The following is a 16835-nucleotide window of genomic DNA, read 5'->3' as shown; positions in this document are numbered from 1 at the left end:
TGGCTCTGGGAGCCAAAACAGCCAAATATTCCATCTAAACGTGAATCGAATCTGAATTGAGGTACGGTTGGAGAAACATATCACATCAAAATACAGGAGGTGGGGGGAGAAAGCTTAGGGAACTCTGTCTAGGGAACTCTGTCTAGGGAACTCTGTCTAGGGAACTCTGTCTAGGGAACTCTGTCTAGGGAACTCTGTCTAGGGAACTCTGTCTAGGGAACTCTGTCTAGGGAACTCTGTCTAGGGAACTCTGTCTAGGGAACTCTGTCTAGGGAACTCTGTCTAGGGAACTGTGTCTATGTCTAGGGAATTCTGTCTATGTCTAGGGAATTCTGTCTATGTCTAGGGAACTCTGTCTCTGTCTAGGGAACTCTGTCTATGTCTAGGGAACTCTGTCTATGTCTAGGGAACTCTGTCTATGTCTAGGGAACTCTGTCTATGTCGAGGGAACTCTGTCTAGGGAACTCTGTCTAGGGAACTCTGTCTAGGGAACTCTGTCTAGGGAACTCTGTCTAGGGAACTCTGTCTAGGGAACTCTGTCTAGGGAACTCTGTCTAGGGAACTCTGTCTAGGGAACTCTGTCTAGGGAACTCTGTCTAGGGAACTCTGTCAATGTCTAGGGATCTCTGTCTAGGGATCTCTGTCTAGGGAACTCTGTCTAGGGAACTCTGTCTAGGGAACTCTGTCTCGGGAACTCTGTCTCGGGAACTCTGTCTCGGGAACTCTGTCTCGGGAACTCTGTCTCTGTCTAGGGAACTCTGTCTCTGTCTAGGGAACTCTGTCTCTGTCTAGGGAACTCTGTCTCTGTCTAGGGAACTCTGTCTCTGTCTAGGGAACTCTGTCTCTGTCTAGGGAACTCTGTCTCTGTCTAGGGAACTCTGTCTCTGTCTAGGGAACTCTGTCTAGGGAACTCTGTCTCTGTCTAGGGAACTCTGTCTCTGTCTAGGGAACTCTGTCTAGGGAACTCTGTCTAGGGAACTCTGTCTAGGGAACTCTGTCTAGGGAACTCTGTCTAGGGAACTCTGTCTAGGGAACTCTGTCTAGGGAACTCTGTCTAGGGAACTCTGTCTCTGTCTAGGGAACTCTGTCTAGGGAACTCTGTCTAGGGAACTCTGTCTAGGGAACTCTGTCTAGGGAACTCTGTCTAGGGAACTCTGTCTAGGGAGCTCTGTCTAGGGAGCTCTGTCTAGGGAGCTCTGTCTAGGGAGCTCTGTCTAGGGAGCTCTGTCTAGGGAGCTCTGTCTAGGGAGCTCTGTCTAGGGAGCTCTGTCTAGGGAGCTCTGTCTAGGGAGCTCTGTCTAGGGAGCTCTGTCTAGGGAGCTCTGTCTAGGGAGCTCTGTCTAGGGAACTCTGTCTAGGGAACTCTGTCTAGGGAACTCTGTCTCTGTCTAGGGAACTCTGTCTCTGTCTAGGGAACTCTGTCTCTGTCTAGGGAACTCTGTCTCTGTCTAGGGAACTCTGTCTCTGTCTAGGGAACTCTGTCTCTGTCTAGGGAACTCTGTCTAGGGAGCTCTGTCTAGGGAGCTCTGTCTAGGGAGCTCTGTCTAGGGAGCTCTGTCTAGGGAGCTCTGTCTAGGGAGCTCTGTCTAGGGAGCTCTGTCTAGGGAGCTCTATCTAAGGAACTCTGTCTAGGTCTAGGGAACTCTGTCTAGGTCTAGGGAACTCTGTCTAGGTCTAGGGAACTATGTCTAGGTCTAGGGAACTATGTCTATGTCTCTGTCTAGGGAACTATGTCTCTGTCTCTGTCTAGGGAACTATGTCTCTGTCTAGGGAACTATGTCTCTGTCTAGGGAACTATGTCTATGTCTCTGTCTAGGGAACTATGTCTATGTCTAGGGAACTATGTCTCTGTCTAGGGAACTATGTCTATGTCTAGGGAACTATGTCTATGTCTAGGGAACTATGTCTATGTCTAGGGAACTATGTCTATGTCTAGGGAACTATGTCTCTGTCTAGGGAACTATGTCAATGTCTAGGGAACTATGTCTAGGGAACTATGTCTAGGGAACTGTGTCTATGTCTAGGGAACTGTGTCTATGTCTAGGGAACTGTGTCTATGTCTAGGGAACTGTGTCTATGTCTAGGGAACTGTGTCTATGTCTAGGGAACTGTGTCTATGTCTAGGGAACTGTGTCTATGTCTAGGGAACTGTGTCTAGGGAACTGTGTCTAGGGAACTGTGTCTAGGGAACTGTGTCTAGGGAACTGTGTCTAGGGAACTCTGTCTATGTCTAGGGAACTATGTCTATGTCTAGGGAACTATGTCTATGGAGCTATGTCTATGTCTCGGGAGCTATGTCTATGTCTAGGGAACTATGTCTATGTCTAGGGAACTATGTCTATGTCTAGGGAACTATGTCTATGTCTAGGGAACTCTGTCTAGGGAACTCTGTCTAGGTCTAGGGAACTCTGTCTAGGTCTAGGGAACTCTGTCTAGGTCTAGGGAACTCTGTCTAGGTCTAGGGAACTATGTCTAGGTCTAGGGAACTATGTCTAGGTCTAGGGAACTATGTCTAGGTCTAGGGAACTATGTCTAGGTCTAGGGAACTATGTCTAGGTCTAGGGAACTATGTCTAGGTCTAGGGAACTATGTCTAGGTCTAGGGGTCTAGGTCTAGGGAACTATGTCTAGGTCTAGGGAACTATGTCTCTGTCTAAGGAACTATGTCTCTGTCTAAGGAACTATGTCTATGTCTAGGGAACTATGTCTCTGTCTAAGGAACTATGTCTCTGTCTAAGGAACTATGTCAATGTCTAGGGAACTATGTCTAGGGAACTATGTCTAGGGAACTCTGTCTATGTCTAGGGAACTCTGTCTAGGTCTAGGGAACTATGTCTAGGTCTAGGGAACTATGTCTAGGTCTAGGGAACTATGTCTAGGTCTAGGGAACTATGTCTAGGTCTAGGGAACTATGTCTAGGTCTAGGGAACTATGTCAATGTCTAGGGAACTATGTCTATGTCTAGGGAACTATGTCTATGTCTCTGTCTAGGGAACTATGTCTCTGTCTAGTGAACTATGTCAATGTCTAGTGAACTATGTCAATGTCTAGGGAACTATGTCAATGTCTAGGGAACTATGTCAATGTCTAGGGAACTATGTCAATGTCTAGGGAACTGTGTCTATGTCTAGGGAACTGTGTCTATGTCTAGGGAACTGTGTCTATGTCTAGGGAACTGTGTCTATGTCTAGGGAACTGTGTCTAGGGAACTGTGTCTAGGGAACTGTGTCTAGGGAACTGTGTCTAGGGAACTGTGTCTAGGGAACTGTGTCTAGGGAACTCTGTCTATGTCTAGGGAACTATGTCTATGGAGCTATGTCTATGTCTCGGGAGCTATTTCTATGTCTAGGGAACTCTGTCTAGGGAACTCTGTCTATGTCTAGGGAACTCTGTCTAGGGAACTCTGTCTAGGGAACTCTGTCTAGGGAACTCTGTCAATGTCTAGGGAACTCTGTCTAGGGAACTCTGTCAATGTCTAGGGAACTCTGTCAATGTCTAGGGAACTCTGTCAATGTCTAGGGAACTCTGTCAATGTCTAGGGAACTCTGTCTAGGGAACTCTGTCAATGTCTAGGGAACTCTGTCTAGGGAACTCTGTCTAGGGAACTCTGTCTAGGGAACTCTGTCTAGGGAACTCTGTCTAGGGAACTCTGTCTAGGGAACTCTGTCTAGGGAACTCTGTCTAGGGAACTCTGTCTAGGGAACTCTGTCTAGGGAACTCTGTCTAGGGAACTCTGTCTAGGGAACTCTGTCTAGGGAACTCTGTCTAGGGAACTCTGTCTCTGTCTAGGGAACTCTGTCTCTGTCTAGGGAACTCTGTCTCTGTCTAGGGAACTCTGTCTCTGTCTAGGGAACTCTGTCTCTGTCTAGGGAACTCTGTCTAGGGATCTCTGTCTAGGGATCTCTGTCTAGGGATCTCTGTCTAGGGATCTCTGTCTAGGGAACTCTGTCTAGGGAACTCTGTCTAGGGAACTCTGTCTAGGGAACTCTGTCTAGGGAACTCTGTCTAGGGAACTCTGTCTAGGGAGCTCTGTCTAGGGAGCTCTGTCTAGGGAGCTCTGTCTAGGGAGCTCTGTCTAGGGAGCTCTGTCTAGGGAGCTCTGTCTAGGGAGCTCTGTCTAGGGAGCTCTGTCTAGGGAGCTCTGTCTAGGGAGCTCTGTCTAGGGAGCTCTGTCTAGGTCTAGGGAACTATGTCTATGTCTCTGTCTAGGGAACTATGTCTATGTCTCTGTCTCTGTCTAGGGAACTATGTCTCTGTCTAGGGAACTATGTCTATGTCTAGGGAACTATGTCTATGTCTAGGGAACTATGTCTATGTCTAGGGAACTATGTCTAGTGAACTATGTCTAGGGAACTATGTCTAGTGAACTATGTCTAGGGAACTATGTCTAGGGAACTATGTCTAGGGAACTATGTCTCTGTCTAGGGAACTATGTCTCTGTCTAGGGAACTATGTCTCTGTCTAGGGAACTATGTCTCTGTCTAGGGAACTATGTCTCTGTCTAGGGAACTATGTCTCTGTCTAGGGAACTATGTCTCTGTCTAGGGAACTATGTCAATGTCTAGGGAACTGTGTCTAGGGAACTCTGTCTATGTCTAGGGAACTCTGTCTAGGGAACTCTGTCTAGGGAACTCTGTCTAGGGAACTCTGTCTAGGGAACTCTGTCAATGTCTAGGGAACTCTGTCTAGGGAACTCTGTCAATGTCTAGGGAACTCTGTCTAGGGAACTCTGTCAATGTCTAGGGAACTCTGTCTAGGGAACTCTGTCAATGTCTAGGGAACTCTGTCTAGGGAACTCTGTCTAGGGAACTCTGTCTAGGGAACTCTGTCTAGGGAACTCTGTCTAGGGAACTCTGTCTAGGGAACTCTGTCTAGGGAACTCTGTCTAGGGAACTCTGTCTAGGGAACTCTGTCTAGGGAACTCTGTCAATGTCTAGGGAACTCTGTCTAGGGAACTCTGTCTAGGGAACTCTGTCTAGGGAACTCTGTCTAGGGAACTCTGTCTAGGGAACTCTGTCTAGGGAACTCTGTCTAGGGAACTCTGTCTAGGGAACTCTGTCTAGGGAACTCTGTCTCTGTCTAGGGAACTCTGTCTCTGTCTAGGGAACTCTGTCTCTGTCTAGGGAACTCTGTCTCTGTCTAGGGAACTCTGTCTCTGTCTAGGGAACTCTAGCTCTGTCTAGGGAGCTCTGTCTAGGGAGCTCTGTCTAGGGAGCTCTGTCTAGGGAGCTCTGTCTAGGGAGCTCTGTCTAGGGAGCTCTGTCTAGGGAGCTCTGTCTAGGGAGCTCTGTCTAGGGAGCTCTGTCTAGGGAGCTCTATCTAAGGAACTCTGTCTAGGTCTAGGGAACTCTGTCTAGGTCTAGGGAACTCTGTCTAGGTCTAGGGAACTATGTCTAGGTCTAGGGAACTATGTCTAGGTCTAGGGAACTATGTCTAGGTCTAGGGAACTATGTCTCTGTCTAGGGAACTATGTCTCTGTCTAGGGAACTATGTCTCTGTCTAGGGAACTATGTCTATGTCTAGGGAACTATGTCTATGTCTAGGGAACTATGTCTATGTCTAGGGAACTATGTCTATGTCTCTGTCTAGGGAACTATGTCTAGGTCTAGGGAACTATGTCTATGTCTAGGGAACTATGTCTATGTCTAGGGAACTATGTCTAGTGAACTATGTCTAGGGAACTATGTCTAGTGAACTATGTCTAGGGAACTATGTCTAGGGAACTATGTCTCTGTCTAGGGAACTATGTCTCTGTCTAGGGAACTATGTCTCTGTCTAGGGAACTATGTCTCTGTCTAGGGAACTATGTCAATGTCTAGGGAACTATGTCAATGTCTAGGGAACTATGTCTAGGGAACTATGTCTAGGGAACTGTGTCTATGTCTAGGGAACTGTGTCTATGTCTAGGGAACTGTGTCTATGTCTAGGGAACTGTGTCTAGGGAACTGTGTCTAGGGAACTGTGTCTAGGGAACTGTGTCTAGGGAACTGTGTCTAGGGAACTGTGTGTCTAGGGAACTGTGTCTATGTCTAGGGAACTCTGTCTATGTCTAGGGAACTCTGTCTATGTCTAGGGAACTATGTCTATGTCTAGGGAACTATGTCTATGGAGCTATGTCTATGTCTCGGGAGCTATGTCTAGGGAACTATGTCAATGTCTAGGGAACTCTGTCTAGGGAACTCAGTCTATGTCTAGGGAACTCAGTCTATGTCTAGGGAACTCAGTCTATGTCTAGGGAACTCAGTCTATGTCTAGGGAACTCAGTCTATGTCTAGGGAACTCTGTCTAGGGAACTCTGTCTAGGGAACTCTGTCTAGGGAACTCTGTCTAGGGAACTCTGTCTAGGGAACTCTGTCTAGGGAACTCTGTCTAGGGAGCTCTGTCTAGGGAGCTCTGTCTAGGGAGCTCTGTCTAGGGAGCTCTGTCTAGGGAGCTCTGTCTAGGGAGCTCTGTCTAGGGAGCTCTGTCTAGGGAGCTCTGTCTAGGGAACTCTGTCTAGGGAACTCTGTCTAGGTCTAGGGAACTCTGTCTAGGTCTAGGGAACTCTGTCTAGGTCTAGGGAACTCTGTCTAGGTCTAGGGAACTCTGTCTAGGTCTAGGGAACTATGTCTAGGTCTAGGGAACTATGTCTAGGTCTAGGGAACTATGTCTAGGTCTCTTTCTAGGGAACTATGTCTCTGTCTAGGGAACTATGTCTCTGTCTAGGGAACTATGTCTCTGTCTAGGGAACTATGTCTCTGTCTAGGGAACTATGTCAATGTCTAGGGAACTATGTCAATGTCTAGGGAACTATGTCAATGTCTAGGGAACTATGTCAAGGTCTAGGGAACTATGTCTAGGTCTAGGGAACTATGTCTAGGTCTAGGGAACTATGTCTAGGTCTAGGGAACTATGTCTAGGTCTAGGGAACTATGTCTAGGTCTAGGGAACTATGTCTAGGTCTAGGGAACTATGTCTAGGTCTAGGGAACTATGTCTAGGTCTAGGGAACTATGTCTAGGTCTAGGGAACTATGTCTCTGTCTCTGTCTAGGGAACTATGTCTCTGTCTCTGTCTAGGGAACTATGTCTCTGTCTAGGGAACTATGTCTCTGTCTAGGGAACTATGTCTCTGTCTAGGGAACTATGTCTCTGTCTCTGTCTAGGGAACTATGTCTCTGTCTCTGTCTAGGGAACTATGTCTATGTCTCTGTCTAGGGAACTATGTCTATGTCTCTGTCTAGGGAACTATGTCTATGTCTCTGTCTAGGGAACTATGTCTCTGTCTAGTGAACTATGTCAATGTCTAGGGAACTATGTCAATGTCTAGGGAACTATGTCTAGGGAGCTGTGAATATGTCTAGGGAACTGTGTCTATGTCTAGGGAACTGTGTCTATGTCTAGGGAACTGTGTCTGTGTCTAGGGAACTGTGTCTAGGGAACTGTGTCTAGGGAACTGTGTCTAGGGAACTATGTCTATGTCTAGGGAACTATGTCTATGGAGCTATGTCTATGTCTCGGGAGCTATGTCTATGTCTAGGGAACTCTGTCTAGGGAACTATGTCTATGTCTAGGGAACTCTGTCTAAGGAACTATGTCTATGTCTAGGGAACTATGTCTATGTCTCTGTCTAGGGAACTATGTCTCTGTCTAGGGAACTATGTCTCTGTCTAGGGAACTATGTCTCTGTCTAGGGAACTATGTCTCTGTTTAGGGAACTATGTCAATGTCTAGGGAACTATGTCTCTGTCTAGGGAACTATGTCAATGTCTAGGGAACTATGTCTATGTCTAGGGAACTATGTCTATGTCTAGGGAACTCTGTCTAGGTCTAGGGAACTCTGTCTAGGTCTAGGGAACTATGTCTAGGTCTAGGGAACTATGTCTAGGTCTAAGGAACTATGTCTAGGTCTAGGGAACTATGTCTAGGTCTAGGGAACTATGTCTAGGTCTAGGGAACTATGTCTAGGTCTAGGGAACTAGGTCTAGGGAACTATGTCTAGGTCTAGGGAACTATTTCTAGGTCTAGGGAACTATGTCTCATTCTAGGGAACTATGTCTCTGTCTAAGGAACTATGTCTCTGTCTAGGGAACTATGTCTCTGTCTAGTGAACTATGTCAATGTCTAGGGAACTATGTCTAGGTCTAGGGAACTAGGTCTAGGGAACTATGTCTAGGTCTAGGGAACTATTTCTAGGTCTAGGGAACTATGTCTCTGTCTAAGGAACTATGTCTATGTCTAGGGAACTATGTCTCTGTCTAGGGAACTATGTCTCTGTCTAGTGAACTATGTCAATGTCTAGGGAACTATGTCAATGTCTAGGGAACTATGTCTAGGGAGCTGTGAATATGTCTAGGGAACTGTGTCTATGTCTAGGGAACTGTGTCTATGTCTAGGGAACTGTGTCTATGTCTAGGGAACTGTGTCTGTGTCTAGGGAACTGTGTCTAGGGAACTGTGTCTAGGGAACTGTGTCTAGGGAACTATGTCTAGGGAACTCTGTCTATGTCTAGGGAACTATGTCTATGGAGCTATGTCTATGTCTCGGGAGCTATGTCTATGTCTAGGGAACTCTGTCTAGGGAACTATGTCTATGTCTAGGGAACTCTGTCTAGGGAACTCTGTCTATGTCTAGGGAACTCTGTCTAGGGAACTCTGTCTAGGGAACTCTGTCTAGGGAACTCTGTCTAGGGAACTCTGTCTAGGGAACTCTGTCTAGGGAACTCTGTCTAGGGAACTCTGTCTAGGGAACTCTGTCTAGGGAACTCTGTCTAGGGAACTCTGTCTAGGGAACTCTGTCAATGTCTAGGGAACTCTGTCAATGTCTAGGGAACTCTGTCAATGTCTAGGGAACTCTGTCAATGTCTAGGGAACTCTGTCAATGTCTAGGGAACTCTGTCAATGTCTAGGGAACTCTGTCTAGGGATCTCTGTCTAGGGAACTCTGTCTAGGGAACTCTGTCTAGGGAACTCTGTCTAGGGAACTCTGTCTAGGGAACTCTGTCTAGGGAACTCTGTCTCTGTCTAGGGAACTCTGTCTCTGTCTAGGGAACTCTGTCTCTGTCTAGGGAACTCTGTCTAGGGAACTCTGTCTAGGGAACTCTGTCTAGGGAACTCTGTCTAGGGAACTCTGTCTAGGGAACTCTGTCTAGGGAACTCTGTCTAGGGAACTCTGTCTAGGGAACTATGTCTATGTCTAGGGAACTCTGTCTAGGGAACTCTGTCTATGTCTAGGGAACTCTGTCTAGGGAACTCTGTCTAGGGAACTCTGTCTAGGGAACTCTGTCTAGGGAACTCTGTCTAGGGAACTCTGTCTAGGGAACTCTGTCTAGGGAACTCTGTCTAGGGAACTCTGTCTAGGGAACTCTGTCTAGGGAACTCTGTCAATGTCTAGGGAACTCTGTCAATGTCTAGGGAACTCTGTCAATGTCTAGGGAACTCTGTCAATGTCTAGGGAACTCTGTCAATGTCTAGGGAACTCTGTCAATGTCTAGGGAACTCTGTCTAGGGATCTCTGTCTAGGGATCTCTGTCTAGGGAACTCTGTCTAGGGATCTCTGTCTAGGGAACTCTGTCTAGGGAACTCTGTCTAGGGAACTCTGTCTAGGGAACTCTGTCTAGGGAACTCTGTCTAGGGAACTCTGTCTAGGGAACTCTGTCTCTGTCTAGGGAACTCTGTCTCTGTCTAGGGAACTCTGTCTAGGGAACTCTGTCTAGGGAACTCTGTCTAGGGAACTCTGTCTAGGGAACTCTGTCTAGGGAACTCTGTCTAGGGAACTCTGTCTAGGGAACTCTGTCTAGGGAACTCTGTCTAGGGAACTCTGTCTAGGGAACTCTGTCTAGGGAACTCTGTCTAGGGAACTCTGTCTCTGTCTAGGGAACTCTGTCTAGGGAACTCTGTCTCTGTCTAGGGAACTCTGTCTCTGTCTAGGGAACTCTGTCTCTGTCTAGGGAACTCTGTCTCTGTCTAGGGAGCTCTGTCTCTGTCTAGGGAGCTCTGTCTAGGGAGCTCTGTCTAGGGAGCTCTGTCTAGGGAGCTCTGTCTAGGTCTAGGGAACTCTGTCTAGGTCTAGGGAACTCTGTCTAGGTCTAGGGAACTATGTCTAGGTCTAGGGAACTATGTCTAGGTCTAGGGAACTATGTCTAGGTCTAGGGAACTATGTCTAGGTCTAGGGAACTCTGTCTAGGGATCTCTGTCTAGGGAACTCTGTCTAGGGAACTCTGTCTAGGGAACTCTGTCTAGGGAACTCTGTCTAGGGAACTCTGTCTAGGGAACTCTGTCTCTGTCTAGGGAACTCTGTCTCTGTCTAGGGAACTCTGTCTCTGTCTAGGGAACTCTGTCTAGGGAACTCTGTCTAGGGAACTCTGTCTAGGGAACTCTGTCTAGGGAACTCTGTCTAGGGAACTCTGTCTAGGGAACTCTGTCTAGGGAACTCTGTCTAGGGAACTCTGTCTAGGGAACTCTGTCTAGGGAACTCTGTCTAGGGAACTCTGTCTCTGTCTAGGGAACTCTGTCTCTGTCTAGGGAACTCTGTCTCTGTCTAGGGAACTCTGTCTCTGTCTAGGGAACTCTGTCTCTGTCTAGGGAACTCTGTCTCTGTCTAGGGAGCTCTGTCTCTGTCTAGGGAGCTCTGTCTAGGGAGCTCTGTCTAGGGAGCTCTGTCTAGGGAGCTCTGTCTAGGTCTAGGGAACTCTGTCTAGGTCTAGGGAACTCTGTCTAGGTCTAGGGAACTATGTCTAGGTCTAGGGAACTCTGTCTAGGTCTAGGGAACTATGTCTAGGTCTAGGGAACTATGTCTAGGTCTAGGGAACTATGTCTAGGTCTAGGGAACTATGTCTAGGTCTAGGGAACTATGTCTAGGTCTAGGGAACTATGTCTAGGTCTAGGGAACTATGTCTATGTCTCTGTCTAGGGAACTCTGTCTCTGTCTAGGGAACTCTGTCTCTGTCTAGGGAACTCTGTCTCTGTCTAGGGAACTCTGTCTCTGTCTAGGGAACTCTGTCTCTGTCTAGGGAGCTCTGTCTAGGGAGCTCTGTCTAGGGAGCTCTGTCTAGGGAGCTCTGTCTAGGGAGCTCTGTCTAGGGAGCTCTGTCTAGGTCTAGGGAACTCTGTCTAGGTCTAGGGAACTATGTCTAGGTCTAGGGAACTAGGTCTAGGGAACTAGGTCTAGGGAACTATGTCTAGGTCTAGGGAACTATGTCTAGGTCTAGGGAACTATGTCTAGGTCTAGGGAACTATGTCTAGGTCTAGGGAACTATGTCTATGTCTCTGTCTAGGGAACTATGTCTCTGTCTAGGGAACTATGTCTCTGTCTAGGGAACTATGTCTAGGGAACTATGTCTAGGGAACTATGTCTAGGGAACTATGTCTAGGGAACTATGTCTAGGGAACTATGTCTAGGGAACTCTGTCTCTGTCTAGGGAACTCTGTCTCTGTCTAGGGAACTCTGTCTCTGTCTAGGGAACTCTGTCTCTGTCTAGGGAACTCTGTCTCTGTCTAGGGAACTCTGTCTAGGGAACTCTGTCTAGGGAACTCTGTCTAGGGAACTCTGTCTAGGGAACTCTGTCTCTGTCTAGGGAACTCTGTCTCTGTCTAGGGATAGGAACTCTGTCTCTGTCTAGGGAACTCTGTCTCTGTCTAGGGAACTCTGTCTCTGTCTAGGGAACTATGTCTATGTCTAGGGAACTATGTCTATGTCTAGGGAACTATGTCTATGTCTCTGTCTAGGGAACTATGTCTATGTCTCTGTCTAGGGAACTATGTCTCTGTCTAGGGAACTATGTCTCTGTCTAGGGAACTATGTCTCTGTCTAGGGAACTATGTCTAGGGAACTATGTCTAGGGAACTATGTCTAGGGAACTATGTCTAGGGAACTATGTCTAGGGAACTATGTCAATGTCTAGGGAACAATGTCTAGGGAACTATGTCAATGTCTAGGGAACTATGTCAATGTCTAGGGAACTATGTCAATGTCTAGGGAACTATGTCAATGTCTAGGGAACTATGTCAATGTCTAGGGAACTATGTCTCTGTCTCGGGAACTATGTCTCGGGAACTCTGTCTCGGGAACTCTGTCTCGGGAACTCTGTCTCGGGAACTCTGTCTCGGGAACTCTGTCTCGGGAACTCTGTCTCGGGAACTCTGTCTCGGGAACTCTGTCTCGGGAACTCTGTCTCGGGAACTCTGTCTCGGGAACTCTGTCTCGGGATCTCTGTCTCGGGATCTCTGTCTAGGGATCTCTGTCTAGGGAACTCTGTCTAGGGAACTCTGTCTAGGGAACTCTGTCTAGGGAACTCTGTCTAGGGAACTCTGTCTAGGGAACTCTGTCTAGGGAACTCTGTCTAGGGAACTCTGTCTAGGGAACTCTGTCTAGGGAACTCTGTCTAGGGAACTCTGTCTAGGGAACTCTGTCTCTGTCTAGGGAACTCTGTCTCTGTCTAGGGAACTCTCTCTCTGTCTAGGGAACTCTGTCTCTGTATAGGGAACTCTGTCTCTGTCTAGGGAACTCTGTCTCTGTCTAGGGAACTCTGTCTCTGTCTAGGGAGCTCTGTCTAGGGAGCTCTGTCTAGGGAGCTCTGTCTAGGGAGCTCTATCTAAGGAACTCTGTCTAGGTCTAGGGAACTCTGTCTAGGTCTAGGGAACTCTGTCTAGGTCTAGGGAACTCTGTCTAGGTCTAGGGAACTAGGTCTAGGGAACTATGTCTAGGTCTAGGGAACTATGTCTAGGTCTAGGGAACTATGTCTCTGTCTAGGGAACTATGTCTCTGTCTAGGGAACTATGTCTCTGTCTAGGGAACTATGTCTATGTCTAGGGAACTATGTCTATGTCTAGGGAACTATGTCTATGTCTCTGTCTAGGGAACTATGTCTCTGTCTCTGTCTAGGGAACTATGTCTCTGTCTAGGGAACTATGTCTCTGACTAGGGAACTATGTCTCTGTCTAGGGAACTATGTCTATGTCTAGGGAACTATGTCTATGTCTAGGGAACTATGTCTATGTCTAGGGAACTATGTCTAGTGAACTATGTCTAGGGAACTATGTCTAGGGAACTATGTCTCTGTCTAGGGAACTATGTCTCTGTCTAGGGAACTATGTCTCTGTCTAGGGAACTATGTCTCTGTCTAGGGAACTATGTCTCTGTCTAGGGAACTATGTCAATGTCTAGGGAACTATGTCAATGTCTAGGGAACTATGTCTAGGGAACTATGTCTAGGGAAACTGTGTCTATGTCTAGGGAACTGTGTCTATGTCTAGGGAACTGTGTCTAGGGAACTGTGTCTAGGGAACTGTGTCTAGGGAACTGTGTGTCTAGGGAACTGTGTGTCTAGGGAACTGTGTCTAGGGAATTGTGTCTAGGGAACTGTGTCTATGTCTAGGGAACTCTGTCTATGTCTAGGGAACTCTGTCTATGTCTAGGGAACTCTGTCTATGTCTAGGGAACTCTGTCTATGTCTAGGGAACTATGTCTATGTCTAGGGAACTATGTCTATGTCTAGGGAACTATGTCTATGGAGCTATGTCTATGTCTCGGGAGCTATGTCTAGGGAACTATGTCTATGTCTAGGGAACTCTGTCTAGGGAACTCTGTCTATGTCTAGGGAACTCTGTCTAGGGAACTCTGTCTAGGGAACTCTGTCTAGGGAACTCTGTCTAGGGAACTCTGTCTAGGGAACTCTGTCTAGGGAACTCTGTCTAGGGAACTCTGTCTAGGGAACTCTTTCTAGGGAACTCTGTCTAGGGAACTCTGTCTAGGGAGCTCTGTCTAGGGAGCTCTGTCTAGGGAGCTCTGTCTAGGGAGCTCTGTCTAGGGAGCTCTGTCTAGGGAACTCTGTCTAGGGAACTCTGTCTAGGGAACTCTGTCTAGGTCTAGGGAACTCTGTCTAGGTCTAGGGAACTCTGTCTAGGTCTAGGGAACTCTGTCTAGGTCTAGGGAACTCTGTCTAGGGAACTCTGTCTAGGGAACTCTGTCTAGGGAACTCTGTCTAGGGAACTCTGTCTAGGGAACTCTGTCTAGGGAACTCTGTCTAGGGAACTCTGTCTAGGGAACTCTGTCTCGGGAACTCTGTCTCGGGAACTCTGTCTCGGGAACTCTGTCTCGGGAACTCTGTCTCGGGAACTCTGTCTCGGGAACTCTGTCTCGGGAACTCTGTCTCGGGAACTCTGTCTCGGGAACTCTGTCTCGGGAACTCTGTCTCGGGAACTCTGTCTCGGGAACTCTGTCTCGGGAACTCTGTCTCGGGAACTCTGTCTCGGGAACTCTGTCTCGGGAACTCTGTCTCGGGAACTCTGTCTCGGGAACTCTGTCTCGGGAACTCTGTCTCGGGAACTCTGTCTAGGGAACTCTGTCTAGGGAACTCTGTCTAGGGAACTCTGTCTCTGTCTAGGGAACTCTGTCTCTGTCTAGGGAACTCTGTCTCTGTCTAGGGAACTCTGTCTCTGTCTAGGGAACTCTGTCTCTGTCTAGGGAACTCTGTCTATGTCTCTGTCTAGGGAACTATGTCTCTGTCTAGGGAACTATGTCTCTGTCTAGGGAACTATGTCTCTGTCTAGGGAACTATGTCTCTGTCTAGGGAACTATGTCTCTGTCTAGGGAACTATGTCTCTGTCTAGGGAACTATGTCTCTGTCTAGGGAACTATGTCTATGTCTATGTCTAGGGAACTATGTCTATGTCTCTGTCTAGGGAACTATGTCTCTGTCTAGGGAACTATGTCTCTGTCTAGGGAACTATGTCTCTGTCTAGGGAACTATGTCTCTGTCTAGGGAACTATGTCTCTGACTAGGGAACTATGTCTCTGTCTAGGGAACTATGTCTATGTCTAGGGAACTATGTCTATGTCTAGGGAACTATGTCTAGTGAACTATGTCTAGGGAACTATGTCTAGGGAACTATGTCTAGGGAACTATGTCTCTGTCTAGGGAACTATGTCTCTGTCTAGGGAACTATGTCTCTGTCTAGGGAACTATGTCTCTGTCTAGGGAACTATGTCTCTGTCTAGGGAACTATGTCAATGTCTAGGGAACTATGTCAATGTCTAGGGAACTATGTCTAGGGAACCAAGTCTAGGGAACTGTGTCTATGTCTAGGGAACTGTGTCTATGTCTAGGGAACTGTGTCTAGGGAACTGTGTCTAGGGAACTGTGTCTAGGGAACTGTGTCTAGGGAACTGTGTCTAGGGAACTGTGTGTCTAGGGAACTGTGTGTCTAGGGAACTGTGTGTCTAGGGAACTGTGTGTCTAGGGAACTGTGTCTAGGGAACTGTGTCTAGGGAACTCTGTCTATGTCTAGGGAACTCTGTCTATGTCTAGGGAACTCTGTCTATGTCTAGGGAACTATGTCTATGTCTAGGGAACTATGTCTATGTCTAGGGAACTATGTCTATGGAGCTATGTCTATGTCTCGGGAGCTATGTCTAGGGAACTATGTCTATGTCTAGGGAACTCTGTCTAGGGAACTCTGTCTATGTCTAGGGAACTCTGTCTATGTCTAGGGAACTCTGTCTATGTCTAGGGAACTCTGTCTATGTCTAGGGAACTCTGTCTAGGGAACTCTGTCTAGGGAACTCTGTCTAGGGAACTCTGTCTAGGGAACTCTGTCTAGGGAACTCTGTCTAGGGAACTCTGTCTAGGGAACTCTGTCTAGGGAACTCTGTCTAGGGAACTCTGTCTAGGGAACTCTGTCTAGGGAACTCTGTCTAGGGAGCTCTGTCTAGGGAGCTCTGTCTAGGGAGCTCTGTCTAGGGAGCTCTGTCTAGGGAGCTCTGTCTAGGGAGCTCTGTCTAGGGAGCTCTGTCTAGGGAGCTCTGTCTAGGGAGCTCTGTCTAGGTCTAGGGAACTCTGTCTAGGTCTAGGGAACTCTGTCTAGGTCTAGGGAACTCTGTCTAGGTCTAAGGAACTCTGTCTAGGTCTAGGGAACTCTGTCTAGGTCTAGGGAACTCTGTCTAGGTCTAGGGAACTCTGTCTAGGTCTAGGGAACTATGTCTAGGTCTAGGGAACTATGTCTCTTTCTAGGGAACTATGTCTCTTTCTAGGGAACTATGTCTCTGTCTAGGGAACTATGTCTCTGTCTAGGGAACTATGTCTCTGTCTAGGGAACTATGTCTCTGTCTAGGGAACTATGTCTCTGTCTAAGGAACTATGTCTATGTCTAGGGAACTATGTCTATGTCTCTGTCTAGGGAACTATGTCTCTGTCTAGGGAACTATGTCTCTGTCTAGGGAACTATGTCTCTGTCTAGGGAACTATGTCTCTGTCTAGGGAACTATGTCTCTGTCTAGGGAACTATGTCTCTGTCTAGGGAACTATGTCTCTGTCTAGGGAACTATGTCTCTGTCTAGGGAACTATGTCTCTGTCTAGGGAACTATGTCAATGTCTAGGGAACTATGTCAATGTCTAGGGAACTATGTCAATGTCTAGGGAACTATGTCTAGGTCTAGGGAACTCTGTCTAGGTCTAGGGAACTCTGTCTAGGTCTAGGGAACTCTGTCTAGGTCTAGGGAACTATGTCTAGGTCTAGGGAACTATGTCTAGGTCTAGGGAACTATGTCTAGGTCTAGGGAACTATGTCTAGGTCTAGGGAACTATGTCTAGGTCTAGGGAACTATGTCTAGGTCTAGGGAACTATGTCTATGTCTCTGTCTAGGGAACTATGTCTATGTCTCTGTCTAGGGAACTATGTCTATGTCTCTGTCTAGTGAACTATGTCAATGTCTAGGGAACTATGTCAATGTCTAGGGAACTATGTCTAGGGAGCTGTGAATATGTCTAGGGAACTGTGTCTATTTCTAGGGAACTGTGTCTATGTCTAGGGAACTGTGTCTATGTCTAGGGAACTGTGTCTGTGTCTAGGGAACTGTGTCTA

General features: G+C 47.3%; 1 protein-coding gene across 6 annotated transcripts in view; it reads left to right on the top strand.

Moving 5' to 3' along the window:
• LOC115173051 (attractin) overlaps window positions 1–16835 on the top strand; it is a 184580-nt gene that overhangs the window by 72391 nt on the left and 95354 nt on the right. The gene's annotated exons all lie outside the window — the stretch shown is intronic.

The sequence above is a fragment of the Salmo trutta genome, chromosome 33, assembly GCF_901001165.1.
Source record: "Salmo trutta chromosome 33, fSalTru1.1, whole genome shotgun sequence".
NCBI classification, from domain to species: Eukaryota; Metazoa; Chordata; class Actinopteri; order Salmoniformes; family Salmonidae; genus Salmo; species Salmo trutta.
Note: the sequence above shows the minus strand (reverse complement) of the source record. Positions and strands in the feature narration are given on the sequence as shown.